This window comes from Pongo abelii, chromosome 7, assembly GCF_028885655.2.
Source record: "Pongo abelii isolate AG06213 chromosome 7, NHGRI_mPonAbe1-v2.0_pri, whole genome shotgun sequence".
NCBI classification, from domain to species: domain Eukaryota; kingdom Metazoa; phylum Chordata; class Mammalia; order Primates; family Hominidae; genus Pongo; species Pongo abelii.
In genome coordinates, this window is record NC_071992.2 from 89176654 (window position 1) to 89191178 (window position 14525).

The following is a 14525-nucleotide window of genomic DNA, read 5'->3' on the forward strand; positions in this document are numbered from 1 at the left end:
TGTCATCTTACCCCAGCCAGAATGGCTATTACTAAAAAGACAAAAAGTAACAGATAGTTAGCAAGAATATGGAGAAAAGAGAACTCATCCACTTTTGGTGGGAATGTAAATTATTATAGTCTCTATGGAAAGCAATATGGAGATTTATCAAAGAACTAAAAATAGAACCACCATTCCATCTAGCAATTTCACTACTAGGTATCTACTCAAGGGAAAAGAAATCAATATATCAAAAAGATACCTGCACTCATATGTTTATTGCACTAGTCACAATAGCAAAGATATGGAATTTACCTAAGTGTCCATCAACAGACGAATGGGTAAATAAAATGTGGTATATTTACACAATGGAATACTATTAAGCCATTAAAAAAATGAAATCATGTATTTTTCAGCAACATGGATGGAACTGGAGGCCATTATCTTAACTGAAACAAACCAGGCACAGAAAGTCAAATATTGCATGTTCCCACTCGTAAGTGGGTGCTAAAAAATGTGTACACATGTACTACAGAGTGGAATGATAGTGAAGAGTTGGAAGGGTGAGGGGGTGGATGATGTAAAATTAGTTAATGGGTATATGTTACTTGGGTGATGGGCACCCTAAAAGCCCTGACTTGACCACTACACAACCTATGCAGGTAATGAGATTGCACATGTACCTGGTAAATCAGTATAAATAAATAAAAAAAAAAGTCACTCCGTTCTGGGAAAGACAGTTATAAGAACAAAATTTATAATAAAATTACATGTAATTTTATTGTCAATTGATTACAGGTATGAGCCATTGCTATACATTTACATTTGGCATTGTACATACATTACATTTTACATTGTACATACATTACATTTGGCATTGTACATACATTACATTTTACATTGTAAATTTATTGTAAAAAGGTATATGTAAATAACATATAGTTTTATTAGCAATAGAACTATATGTTATTGGTTTAAACTATATAGTTACTAAATAACTGTGGCAGAAAAACTGGGATAAGGTTTTTTTTTTGAGACAAGATCTTGCTCTGTCACCCAGATTGGAGTGCAGTGGTGCAGTCATAGCTCACTGCAGCCTCAAACTCCTGGGCTGAAGTCATCGTCTAGTCACAGCCTCCTGAGTAGCAAGGACTACAGGCACAGATCACCATGCCCAGCTAATTTTTTTTTTTTTTTGAGTCAGAATCTCACTCTGTTGCCCAGGCTGGAGTGCAATGGCACAATCTCAGCTCACTGCAACCTCCACCTCCTGGGTTCAAGTGATTCTGCCTCAGCCTCCTGAGTAGCTGGGACTACAGGTGTGTGCCACCATGCCCAGCTAATTTTTGTATTTTTAGTAGAGACAGGTTTTCATCATGTTAGCCAGGCTGGTCTCAAACTCCTGACCTCAGGCCATCTGCCTGCCTCGGCCTCCCAAAGTGCCTCCCAAAGTGCTGAGATTACAGGTGCGAGCCACCGCACCTGGCCCTAATTTTAAATTTAATTTTATTTTAATTAAAAAATAGAGATAAGGTCTCACCATCTTGCCCAGGCTGGTCTTGAACTCCTGGGCTCAAGCAATCCTCCTGCCTCAGCTTCCCAGAGTGCTCGGATTACAGGTGTGAGCCATTGCTCCTGGCCATTTTAAAATTTTTTTTGTAGAGACAGGGTCTCACTATGTTGCCCAGGCTGGTCAGACAAGCCTTCAGTAGAATATTTTATTAGAGTCTTGAATCTGAGAACATCAGAGGGTGAGGGGAAAAACATTCCCTGGAGAGGAAACAGCATATACAAACACATCTAGTCATGAAAGAGTATGGTTTATTTGGAGAGTAGTTTTTTTGTAGTTGGAGCAGAATGTGCTTGTGGGGAATTGCTGGAGATGAGCCTGGAAAAGGGGGCAGTGTGAGCATGTAAGTCATGCGCAAAATATTGGCCTGTATCCTATAGTCAGTGGGCAGGGATGACCCACTGAGATTTCCATTTTTACAGATAACTAGCATCCATATGGCAGGAGGTGGGGGTAGGCTGAGGCAGGAAACTTGGGTGGAAGGAAGAGCATCCAGGAGGCTCTGTGAGAGACCATGAGGGCTGAACGAGACGGTGGCCAGGGAGTAGCAGGGAGGAGATGAAAGAGAGATTTTTGGGAGACAGAATAGGCAGGATACACTGATTTAATGTGGCAGGCAAGGATTAGGTAAAATCAAGACCCTCTTGGGCTGGGTGCCTGTAATCCCAGCACTTTGGGAGGCTGAGGCTAGGAGTTTGGGGCCAGCCTGGGCAAGGAGGTGAAACCCCATCTCTGAAAAAAAAAAAAAATTAGCTGGGTGTGGTGGTACCAGCCTTTAGTCCAGCTACTTGGGACTGAGGTGGGAGGATCACTTGCGCCCAGGAGGTCTTGGCTAGCTGTGATCCACCGCTGCACTCCCTGACTTAAAGAAAAAAAAGAAAAAAAAAGCACCACACTTGAGGGTCAGTGACTGGATGTATGGAAGTGCCATTATCTGAGATGATGTGTACAAAAGAACAGGCAGGTTTTTTTATTTAAAGGGAAACATAATGAGTTCTGGCTTGGGCATGTTAAGCTCAAGGTAATTTTGGAACATTCAAATAAACATGGCCATCTGGCAGCTGAGTATGTGGGCCCAGAACTTAGGACTTTCTGATTTAAGAAGCATTGACGTATCAAGAGACCCTTGAAATTTGGGAGTCAAATTTGCAAGTACCATACATATCTATGTTTAAAATAATTTTCCTTTTGGTTGTTATAAAAGTTATACATCTTTATGATATGATATTTAGAAAATATGGACAAGCAATTATAAAGTAAAAGTTACCCATAATCTCACCAGTTTTTACACACACACACACACACACACACACATATATATATCTGTTTCTCTCAAAAACACATTTATGAATCAATGGATGGATATTTCAAAGCATCTTAAATTTAATAAGCCTGGGCTGGGCACGGTAGCTCATGCCTGCAATCCCAGCACTTTGTGAGGCCAAGGCAGGTGGGTTGCTTGACATCAGGAGTTTGAGAACAGCCTGGGAAACATGGTAAAATGCCGTCTCTACCAAAAATACAAAAATTAGCTGGGTCTGGTGGTGCATGCCTGTGGTCCCAGATACTTGAGAGGCTGAGGTGGGAGGATCACTGGAGCTTGGGCAGTGGAGGCTGCAGTGAGCTGTGATTGCACCACTGCACTCCAGCCTGGGCAACAGAGCAAGATCCTGTTTAAAAAAAAATTCATAAGCCTGTAAGTTCTGTTACTGGGATTTTGCTGGGGCTGCTGTTACTAAGTACCATAAACTGAATACCTTAGAAAAACATAAATTTATCATGTAACAGCTCTGAAGTCCAGAAGTCTGAAACCAAGATAATGAGGCCATGCTCCCTCTGCAGGAGCTAGGCATGGATCTGTTCCAGGCCTCTCTCCTAGTTTCTGGTGGCCTAAGGCATGTCTTGCCTTGTAGATGGTCATCTTCTTCCTGGGTCCTTTCACTGTGGTCTTCCCTCCTATGTTTGTCTATCTCAGTGTCCAAATTTCCCCTTCTTAATAAGGACACTTGCATATTGGACTAGGGCCCACCCTAATGACCTCATTTTAACTTGATTATCTGCAAAGATCCTGTTTCTAAATAAGGTCATGTTCACAGGCACTGGAGGTTAGGGCTTCAACATATCTTTTCGGGGGACACAATTCAATGTACAATACCATCTGAGGCTCAGATCCTGCCCCCTGCGTAGCAGCCAGGAAAACTAGACTGGACCATGAGTGAGCTGCATGGATACCTTTTGGGAAGAGGAGAGGAGAGCCTAAGAAGGGATTCTGTTCTCCCTCGCCCTGCCTCAGTTCCCTCTTGCCTTCTTCAATGTGGGCAAAGCTTCAAGCTAACTTCCTAAGAAAAGAATGGAAGTGTCCGTTCCAAGATGGCTGAATAGGAACAGCTCCGGTCTGCAGCTCCCAGCGTGACTGACACAGAAGACGGGTGTTTTCTGCACTTCCAACTGAGGTACCTGGTTTGTCTCACTGGGACTAGTTGGACAGTGGGTGCAGCCCACGGAGGGCAAGCTGAAGCAGGGTGGGGCATTGCCTCACCCAGGAAGTGCAAGGGGTCAGGGGATTTCCCTTTCCTAGCCAAAGGAAGCTTTGACAGACTGTACCAGGAAAATCGGGACACTCCTACCTTAACACTGTGCTTTTCCAATGCTCTTAGCAAACAGCACACCAGGAGATTGTATCCCGTGCCTGGCTCAGTGGGTCCCATGCCCACAGAGCCTTGCTCACTGCTAGCACAGCAGTCCAAGATTGAAATGCAAGGCAGCAGCCTGGCTTGGGAAGGGGCGTCTGCCATTGCTGAGGCTTGAGTAGGTAAACAAAGAGGCCGGGAAGATCGAACTGGGTGGAGCCCACTACAGCTCAACGAGGCCTGCCTGCCTCTGTAGACTCCACCTCTGGGGGCAGGGTATAGCTGAACAAAAGGCAGCAGAAACTTCTGCAGACTTAAAGGTCCCTGTCTGACAGCTCTGAAGAGAGCAGTGGTTCTCCCAGCATGGTGTTTGAGCTCTGAGATCGGACAGACTGTCTCCTCAAGTAGGTCCCTGACCCCTGTGTAGCCTAACTCAGAGACACCTCCCAGTAGGGGCTGACTGACACCTCATACAGCCGGTGCCCCTCTGAGATGAAGCTTCCAGAGGAAGGATCAGGCAGCAATATTTGCTGATCTGCAATATTTACTGTTCTGCAATATTTACTGTTCTGCAGCCTCCACTGGTGATACCCAGGCAAACAGGGCCTGGAGTGGACCTCCAGCGAACTCCAACAGACCTGCAACTGAGGGTCCTGACTCTTAGAAGGAAAGCTAACAAACAGAAAGGAATAGCATCAACATCAACAAAAAGGGCATCCACACCAAAACCCCATTTGGTGTGGTCACCATCATCAAAGACCAAAGGTAGATAAAACCACAAAGATGGGGAGAAACCAGAGCAGAAAAGCTGAAAATTCTAAAAACCAGAGTGTCTCTTCTCCAAAGGATCACAGCTCCTCGCCAGCAATGGAACAAAGCTGGATGGAGAATTACTTTGATGAGTTGACAGAAGAAGGCTTTAGAAGGTCAGTAATAACAAACTTCTCTGAGCTAAAGGAGGATGTTCGAACCCATCACAAGGAAGCTAAAAACCTTGAAAAAAGATTAGATGAATGGCTAACTAGAATAAACAGTGAAGAGAAGACCTTAAATGACCTGATGGAGATGCAAACCGTGGCACGAGAACTACGTGACACATGCAGAAGCTTCAGTAGCCAATTTGATCAAGTGGAAGAAAGGGTATCAGTGATTGAAGATCAGATTAGTGAAATGAAGTGAGAAGAGAAGTTTTAGAGAAAAAAGAGTAATAAGAAATGAACAAAGCCTCCAAGAAACATGATACTATGTGAAAAGACCAAATCTACATTTGATTGGTGTACCTGAAAGTGATGGGGAGAATGGAACCAAGCTGGAAAACACTCTTCAGGATATTATCCAGGAGAACTTCCCCAATCTAGCAAGGCAGGCCAACATTCAAATTCAGGAAATACAGAGAACACCACAAGGTACTCCTCGAGAAGAGCAACTCCAAGACAGATAATTGTCAGATTCACCAAGGTTGAAATGGGGGAAAAAATGTTAAGGGCAGCCAGACAGAAAGGTCAGGTTACCCACAAAGGGAAACCCATCAGACTAACAGCGGATCTCTCGGCAGAAACTCTACAAGCCAGAAGAGAGTGGGGGCCAATATTCACCATTCTTAAAGAAAAGAATTTTCAACCCAGAATTTCATATCCTGCCAAACTAAGCTTCATAAGTGAAGGAGAAATAAAATCCTTTACAGACAAGCAAATGCTGAGAGATTTTGTCACCACCAGGCCTGCCTTACAAGAGCTCCTGAAGGAAGCACTAAACATGGAAAGGAACAACCGGTACCAGCCACTGCAAAAATATGCCAAATTGTAAAGACTACTGATGCTAGGAAGAAACTGCATAAATTAATGAGCAAAATAACCAGCTAACATCATAATGACAGGATCAAATTCACACATAACAATATTAACCTTAAATCTAAATGGGCTAAATACCCCAATTAAAAGACACAGACTGGCAAGTTGGATAAAGAGTCAAGACCTATCAGTGTGCTGTATTCAGGAGACCCATCTCACATGCAGAGACACACATAGGCTCAAAATAAAGGGATGGAGGAAGATCTACCAAGCAAGTGGAAAGCAAAAAAAAAAAAAAAAAGCAGGGGTTGCAATCCTAGTCTCTGATAAAACAGACTTTAAACCAACAAAGATCAAAAGAAACAAAGAAGACAATTACATAAAGGTAAAGGGATCAATTCAACAAGAAGAGCTAACTATCCTAAATATATATGCACCCAATACAGGAACACCCAGATTCATAAAGCAAGTCCTTAGAAACCTACAAAGAGACTTAGACTCCCACACAATAATAATGGGATACTTTAACACTCCACTGTCAATATTAGATCAATGAGACAGAAGGTTAACAAGGATATCCAGGACTTGAACTCAGTTCTGCATGAAGCAGACCTAATAGACATCTACAGAACTCTCCACCCCAAATCAACAGAATGTACATTCTCCTCAGCACCACACTGCACTTATTCCAAAATTGACCACATAGTTGGAAGTAAAGCACTCCTCAGCAAATGTAAAAGAACAGAAATCACAACAAACTGTCTTTCAGACCACAGTGCAATCAAATTAGAACTCAGGATTAAGAAACTCACTAAAAACTACACAACTACATGGAAACTGAACAACCTGCTCCTGAGTGACTACTGGGTACATAACGAAATGAAGGCAGAAATAAAGATATTCTTTGAAACCAATGAGAACAAAGACATAACGTACCAGAATCTCTGGGACACATTTAAAGCAGTGTGTAGAGGGAAATTTATAGCACTAAATGCCCACAAGAGAAAGCAGGAAAGATCTAAAATCGACACCCTAACATCACAATTAAAAGAACTAGAGAAGCAAGAGCAAACACATTCAAAAGCTAGCAGAAGGAAAGAAATAACTAAGATCAGAGCAGAATTGAACGAGATAGAGACAAAAAAACCCTTCAAAAAATCAATGAATCCAGGAGCTGATTTTTTGAAAAGATTAACAAAATAGATAGACTGCTAGCAAGACTAATAAAGAAGAAAAGAGAGAAGAATCAAATAGACACCATAAAAAATGATAAAGGGGATATCACCACTGATCCCACAGAAATACAAACTACCATCAGAGAATACTATAAACACCTCTACGCAAATAAACTAGAAAATTTAGAAGAAATGGATAAATTCCTGGACACATACACCCTCCCAAGACTAAACCAGGAAGAATTTGAATCCCTGAATAGACCAATAACAAGTTCTGAAATTGAGGCAATAATTAATAGCCTACCAACCAAAAAAAGTCCAGGACCAGACAGATTCACAGCCAAATTCTACCAGAGGTACAAAGAGAAGCTGGTACCATTCCTTCTGAAACTATTCCAATCAATAGAAAAGGAGGGAATCCTCCCTAACTCATTTTATGAGGCCAGCATCATCCTGATACCAAAGCCTGGCAGAGACACAACAAAAAAAGAGAATTTTAGACCAATATTCCTAATGAACATCGATGAGAAAATCCTCAATAAAATACTGGGAAACCGAATCCAGCAACACATCAAAAAGCTTATGCACCAAGATCAAGTTGGCTTCATCCTTGGGATGCAAGGCTGGTTCAACATACACAAATCAATATACGTAATCCATCACATAAACAAAATCAAAGACAAAAATCACACAATTGTGTCACTAGATGCAGAAAAGGCCTTCGACAAAATTCAACAGCCTTTCATGCTACAAACTCTCAATAAACTAGGTATTGATGGAACGTATCTCAAAATAATAAGAGCTATTTATGACAAACCAACAGCCAATATCATACTGAATGGGCAAAAACTGGAAGCATTCCCTTTGAAAACTGGCACAAGACAGGGATGCTCTCTCTCACCACTCCTACTCAACAGAGTGTTGGAAGTTCTGGCCAGGACAATCAGGCAAGAGAAAGAAATAAAGGGTATTCAATTAGGAAAAGAGGAAGTCAAATTATCCCTGTTTGCAGATGACATGATTGTATATTTGGAAAACCCCATCGTCTCAGCCCAAAATCTCCTTAAGCTGATAAGCAACTTCAGCAAAGCCTCAGGATATAAAATAATGTGCAAAAATCACAAGCATTCCTATACACCAATAACAGACAAACAGAGAGCCAAATCATGAATGAACTCCCATTCACAATTGCTACAAAGAGAATAAAACACCTAGGAATCCAGCTTACAAGGGTTGTGAAGGACCTCTTCAAGGAGAATTACAAACCACTGCTCAACAAAATAAAAGAGGACACAAACAAATGGAAGAACATTCCATGCTCATGGATGGGAGGAATCAATATTGTGAAAATGGCCATACTTCCCAAGGTAATTTATAGATTCAATGCCATCCTCATCAAGCTACCAATGACTTTCTTCACAGAATTGGAAAAAACTACTTTAAAGTTCGTATGGAACCAAAAAAGACCCCACATTGCCAAGACAATCCTAAACCAAAAGAGCAAAGCTGGAGGCATCATGCTACCTGACTTCAAACTATACTACAAGGCTACAGTAACCAAAACAGCATGGTACTGCTACCAAAACAGAGATATAGACCAATGGAATAGAACAGAGACCTCAGAAATAACACCGCACATCTACAATCATTTGATCTTTGACAAACCTGAGAAAAACAAGCAATGGGGAAAGGATTCCCTATTTAATAAATGGTGCTGGGAAAACTGGCTAGCCATATGTAGAAAGCTGAAACTGGATCCCTTCCTTAAATCTTATACAAAAATTAATTCAAGATGGATTAAAGACTTAAATGTTAGACCTAAAACCATAAAATCCCTATAAGAAAACCTAGGCAATGTGATTCAGGACATAGGCATGGGTGAGGACTTTATGACTAAAACACCAAAAACAATGTCAACAAAAGCCAGAATAGACAAATGGGATCTGATTAAACTCAAGAGCTTCTGCATAACAAAAGAAACTGTCATCAGATTGAACAGGCAACCTATAGAATGGGAGAAAATTTTTGTAATCTACCCATCTGACAAAGGGCTGATATCCAGAATCTACAAAGAACTTAAACAAATTTACAAGAAAAAATCAAACAACCCCATCAAAAAGTGGGCAAAAGATATGAACAGACACTTCTCAAAAGAAGACATTTATGCAGCCAAGAGACACATGAAAAAATGCTCATTATCACTGGTCATCAGAGAAATGAAAATCAAAACCACAATGAGATACCATCTCACACCGGTTAGAAAGGCGATCATTAAAAAGTCAAGAAACAATAGGTGCTGCAGAGGATGTGGATAAATAGGAATGCTTTTACACTGTTGGTGGGAGTATAAACCAGTTCAACCATTGTGGAAGACAGTGTGGCAATTCCTCAAGGATCTAGAACTAGAAATACCATTTGACCCAGCCATCCCATTACTGGGTATGTACCCAAAGGGTTATAAATCATGCTACTATGAAGACACATGCACACGTATGTTTATTGTGGCACTATTCACAACAGCAAAGACTTGGAACCAACCCAAATGTCCATTAATGATAGACTGGATTAAGAAAATGTGGCACATATACACCATGGAATACTATGCAGCCATAAAAAAGGATGAGTTCATGTCCTTTGTAGGGACATGGATGAAGCTGGAAACCATCATTCTGAGCAAACTATTGTAAGGACAGAAAACCAAACACCGCAGATTCTCACTCATAGATGGGAATTGAACAATGAGAACACTTGGACACAGGGTGGAGAACATCACACACCAGGGCCTGTCATGGGGTGGGGGGCTGGAGGAGGGATAGCATTAGGAGAAATACCTAATGTAAATGACTAATTAATTGGTGCAGCAAACCAACATGGCACATGTATACATATGTAACAAATCTGCACACTGTGCACATGGACCCTAGAACTTAAAGTATAATTTAAAAAAAAAAGAAAAGAATGGAAGGTATGAGCAAGATATGAGCTTTCTTGGCAGGCACGGTGGCTCACACCTGTAATCCCAGCACTTTGGGAGGCGGAGGCAGGCAGATCACTTGAGGTCAGGAGTTCCAGACCAGCCTGGCCTACATGGTGAAACCCAGTCTGTACTAAAAATACAAAAGTAGACAGGTGTGGTAGCACAAGTTTGTACTCCCAGCTACCACCCGGGAGGCTGAGGCAGGAGAATCACTTGAATGAAGGCAGAGGTTGCAGTGAGCCAAGATCCCACCACTGCACTCCAGCCTGGGCTACACAGTGAGACTCCAGTCTCAAAAAAAGAAAAACCAAAAAAAAAAAAGATAGCTTTCTAAGACAGACAAAACAATTGAAAAACAAAAAAAAAGGGGTCTATCCAACAGAAGAGGTTAGAACTCTTTCCACCTACCTGAACTGCTAAGTGTTAGGACAGTCTCCCTTAATAGAAATCTAGGGTTTTTTCTTTTTTTCTTTTTTCTTTTTTCTTTTTTTTTTGAGATGGGGTCTCGCCCTGTCGCCCAGGCTGAAGTGCAATGGCGCAATCTCAGCTCACCGCAACCTCTGCCTCCCAGGTTCAAGAGATTCTCCTGCCCCAGCCTCTCCAGTAGCTGGGATTACCGGTGCACGCCACCATGCCCAACAAATTTTTTTGTATGTTTAATAGAGATGGAGTTTCACCATGTTGGCCAGGCTGGTCTCGAACTCCTCACCTCATGATCAGCCCACCTTGGCCTCCCAAAGTGCTGGGATTACAGGCGTGAGCCACTGCGCCTGGTTTAGTGGTTCTTCTTAATTTCTTTCTCAAATCCTCAAGTCTCATCCATCTTCCTCTCCTGCCCCTTACACAAAGTTGACAGAGTTGGCTTTATGACCAGAGTCCAGGGCCCCATATACAGAAGGGCCCCGTGCTTGGGGTTTAATGCCCTGTGATCATAGTCTTGAAATTCTTAATAATTTTATCTTTGAGTGTGTGTTTTGTGTAAGTGAAATCTAATGAGATGATGGAGTATGAACCCACCTTCCCTGGACTGGTTCTTGGTTCCCGCTGCCCACTTCCCTGCTGGCACCCTGGGATCCCCTCCCCTCTTCTGTCCAGTGCAACCTGCTACTCTCTGCTCCTGGTTAAATCCTGGCTACAGGGAGGGTCAGGATCCAGTGTGGGTGCTCTGCAGTATCTTGGGTGGGCATGACAGTGGCTGCCCTACCTGGGCTGGCAGCACCACAGCCCTGTTCAGCAGCTGACTAGTTGGGCACACCATCCCCTGCCCCACCCCAAAACAGGTAGTGTGTGGAGGTATTGCATGGAGGTTGCAGTGCGTTGAGAGTCACTGTTGACTCTCAACAGTGGGAAGACCTGTGGGAAAGAAAGGTACTCGCTTGGACTTCCTGCCTCTCACTGGGGCATGGGGCATCTGGCAACGTGGAAGGAGGACCTTGACAGGCAACTCTCAGGCCCAAGCTTGCACAGGAGCCCCCAGTCGTGGAGGAGCCCCTGGGTGTTTCTGCACTCACCTATGCTGCTTGCTGAGGGGGCATTCCCTCAGGCTGTTCCATGTCTTGGGGACCTTCTCTTTTTCCGTTCAAACTTCCTGCCTCTGGCTTGTGTTGGTTTCCTCTGGCCAGCTCGAGGCACCCTCTGGGGATGAGCAGGGAAAGACAAATTATGTAATCTCCGTGATTCTACCTTGAAGTTAAATGCTTTAATATTTGCATTTAAAATTGGCATTGTATTATAAAAAGATGAATAGTGAAATTCATACAAATAGTTTAAAATGTTCTCTTTATTACAAATGATATTAAAGTGCAATAAAAACATTATGGTAAGTCTAGAGAGAGAAACACACAGAAGAAAGGAAAAAGTTTTATGTTCTAGTAACTTTAACAGGTTTCCCCCATCTTCTGAATAAGCAGCCTCATATCGTCATTTTGTGCTGGGCCTTGCAAATTATGTATTTAATTATGTAATGATGTATTGCATTACTTTTCATGGCAAAAACTGCAATTACTTTTACACCAACCTAATAGTTGGTCCTGAAGCTGGGTACTGAGAATTAGGTGCTAGGAGCCAGATTCAAAAATATCCAAAGCAAAACCCCTGTCCTCATGGAGATTATAGACTAGTGGAGAAAACAAGATCCTAATGAAGTAATAAAATAAAAAAAAGCAGAAAAATGAAATATGATTCAATTTGTGACAAATACTCTCAAAGAAACAAGCAAGTTAATGAGATAGAGCCTATTATTATTATATTATTATATAATATATACATATATGACTAATATATTAATGCATTAATATTCACAAGGTATGAATATGTTATTATTCACAAGATGCCATTGGAAGGAGGGTCTAGAAGGGAGAAGGAATAATATTAAATGTTATAAGTAACATTTAATGGTAATAATATTTAATAAGTGCTATGTCCTTATTAAATATTAATAAAAATTTTTTATTATATAATATAATAAAAATTATTATATAATATTTTTAATATATATATAAAAATATATATATATAAAATTTATTATTATATAATAAAAAAATAAAAATAAGGCATTGTTCTTAGCACTTAACATGTATTAACTGGTATAGCCCTTGTAATAATCCTATGAGATACGTGTTATCACCCACCAGCATTTTACTGAGGCATAGAAAAATTAAGTGACTGGCCCAAAGTTACACACCAAGTAGAGGAGCTGGGATTCAAACCCAAGCCGTCTGGCCCCAGAGCCATCACTCTTACAAAGATGTTATCTTTATCCTTACTGCATCTTTCCCAATGCATGTTGTATTTGCAATGGTTTCTTCTTATCATTCTGGGGGTCTTTTTTTGGTTTTTAAAAATTTTAATTTTAATTTAATTTAATTAATTTATTTATTTTGAGACAAGGTCTCCCTGTCACCCAGGCTGGAGTGAAGTGGCACGAACACAGCTCACTGTAGTATCTACCTACTGGGATCAAGTGATCCTCCCACCCCAGCCTCTCGAGTAACTGGGATTATAGGCACAAGCACCACACCCATCTTTCTTTTTTATATTTTGTACAGATAAGGCTCCACCATGTTGCCCAGGCTGGTCTTGAACTTCTGAGCTCAAGGGATCTACCCTCTTTGGCTTCCCAAAATGTTGTGATTACAGGCGTGAGCCACCGCTCACAGCTGGAATGGTTTCTTAAATATCTATATCTCCAATAGACTTTAGCTCTTCAAGAGAAGGGACAGAGTTGTACTACCATTGTCTTCCCAGGCCCTGGTGGGTAGTAGGCTTTCAATAAGTAGCTGTTGAACTGTTAAATTTTGAATTGGATTGGCCTTGAATGAAAGATCATAAGATTATGAAGACATGATCACTTTACTGAGCTCAAGAAACACCTCAGGTATCAACTCCTTTAGTAAGGATACACCCGGCTAGGTGTGGTGGCTCATGTCTGTAATCCCAGCACTTTGGAAGGCCGAGGCAGGCAGATCACCTGAGGTTAGGAGTTCAATACCAGCTTGGCCAACATAGAGAAACTCTATCTCTACTAAAAATACAAAAATTCGCCAGGCATAGTGGTGGGTGTCTGTAATCCCAGCTACTGGGAGGCTGAGGCAGGAGAATGGCGTGAACCCAGGAGGCGGAGCTTGCAGTGAGCCGAGATTGCGCCACTGCACTCCAGCTTGGGCGACAGAGCGAGACTCTGCCTCAAAAAAAAAAAAAAAAAAAAAGATACACCCTTTATCTGCTTTAAAGAAAGAGCAAAAAGAAAAGAAAAAACAGCCGGGCGCAGGGGCTCATGCCTATAATCCCAGCACTTTGAAAGGCCAAGGCGGGCGGATCGCCTGAAGTCGGGAGTTCGAGACCAGCCTAGTCAACATGATGAAACCCCATCTCTACTAAAAATACAAAAATTAATCGGGCGTGGTGGCAGGCGCCTGTAATCTCAGCTACTCAGGAAGCCGAGGCAGGAGAATCTCTTGAACCCGTGAGGCAGAGGTTGCAGTGAGCCGAGATCACGCCATTGTACTCCAGCCTGGGCAACAGAGTGAGACTCCATCTCAAAACAAACAAACAAACAAAAGCAGAAAAAGGATACACCCAGAAGTAAATAAATGAATGCTTATTTGTGAGACTAGAAGTATACATGCAGACATTATTTACTTACTTCTGAGAATAATATTATGGTTTTTGATTTAACTATTTATATTAAAAATATTTTTGGCCACTGTTTCTTTTGTTTGAGATTCAAAACATACATTTCTATCTTTACCCCACCACATTCACTACTTTGTTCTGACTGGAACAGTAGGATGTGGATTTTCCTGCACTTTTGACTCTGTGCTCCACAGCTTGTGTGGGGCCAGGCCCATGGCTATGCACTTAAACAGAAGCTAACTTGAGCTTCTCCGTGGTGTAATTGGGAGG

General features: G+C 41.8%; 1 protein-coding gene across 2 annotated transcripts in view; it reads left to right on the forward strand.

The window, feature by feature from the left end:
* The window catches only part of LY96 (lymphocyte antigen 96), a 48149-nt gene that overhangs the window by 27326 nt on the left and 6298 nt on the right, over window positions 1-14525 (forward strand). The gene's annotated exons all lie outside the window — the stretch shown is intronic.